This window comes from Phytophthora infestans, genomic scaffold, assembly GCF_000142945.1.
Source record: "Phytophthora infestans T30-4 supercont1.16 genomic scaffold, whole genome shotgun sequence".
Classification (NCBI taxonomy): Eukaryota; Oomycota; class Peronosporomycetes; order Peronosporales; family Peronosporaceae; genus Phytophthora; species Phytophthora infestans.
The window spans coordinates 2,282,677-2,283,747 of record NW_003303743.1 but is presented as its reverse complement, the minus strand read 5'-3'; positions in this window follow the sequence as shown (position 1 = coordinate 2,283,747).

The following is a 1,071-nucleotide window of genomic DNA, read 5'->3' as shown; positions in this document are numbered from 1 at the left end:
AGATACACGTATACCTCATCCTCATATGGATTGGCCACTCATTTCTAAGATCAAATCGACGAATGGCGTTAGTGCACCCTTAACTACAACAACACGACAGGCTTGGAGCACCTTTAAGCCACTTATGCGCCCTTAACTGCAAGCGTTAGGGCGCCCTAAAGCCTCGGGCGCAAATAACCGTATTTCAAAAAATTGATGCGAAGTATTGTCAGTTTCATTCGAATTTGTGAGAATAGCCTGAATCGAATCGTTTAGGCGAATCGATTTCGAATCGATTCGTGCTATTTTTAGCCAGTCAGAAGGCTCCAAACGCCCGCCACTCATACCGGCAATGGCAAGCATACAGCAGGCAGTCAATGGGCGTCACGCGTCCAGAAACACCATCATGCACGCCCTGTACGGCTACTTCTACCTGGGCTTGTCGAAACACCGGCTGGCAACGATCTACCACAAGCACATTAACACCATCTCGAACTGGATTCAACGCTTCGAGGCTGACAACGACTACGAGCGCCGCGCTACAAAGCAGACCGGTCGGCTCACAGCAGAACAGCGGGAGTGGTTGCTAGACTTCTACACGATGCACCCGGTTGCATTTCTCGATGAAGCGAAGGCTGCGTTTGAGCAACAGTTCGCACGCTTCATTTCGATCTCAACGGTGTGGAGGGCCTTACATCAGCATGGGCTCACATGGAAGGTTCTCGAACGACGTGCGATGAACATCAAGATCAACGATATTGTGCGCTTCACGCTGGAGCTGAGCACGATTAAGTGGTGTCAAATGAACATTCAGTTCCTCGACGAAGTCAGCTTTGACAACAGGGGCATGCTGCGTTCGCGAGGCTACTGTTTGAAAGGAAAGAAGCTCGCGTTTCGTGGAGAGTTTAATAGGAAAGCTCGGGTTTCCTTGCTGTGTTTCTTATCTGTGGATGGGCTCGTGGAAACATTTCACACGGATGGAACGTTTGACCGATCTAAGTTTATTGAGTGCTGCCGTGCACATGCGCATTCGGAAAAGACTGTACACCAGTATCCAGGAAGCGGCTCCGTGTGGATTATGGATGGTGCCAA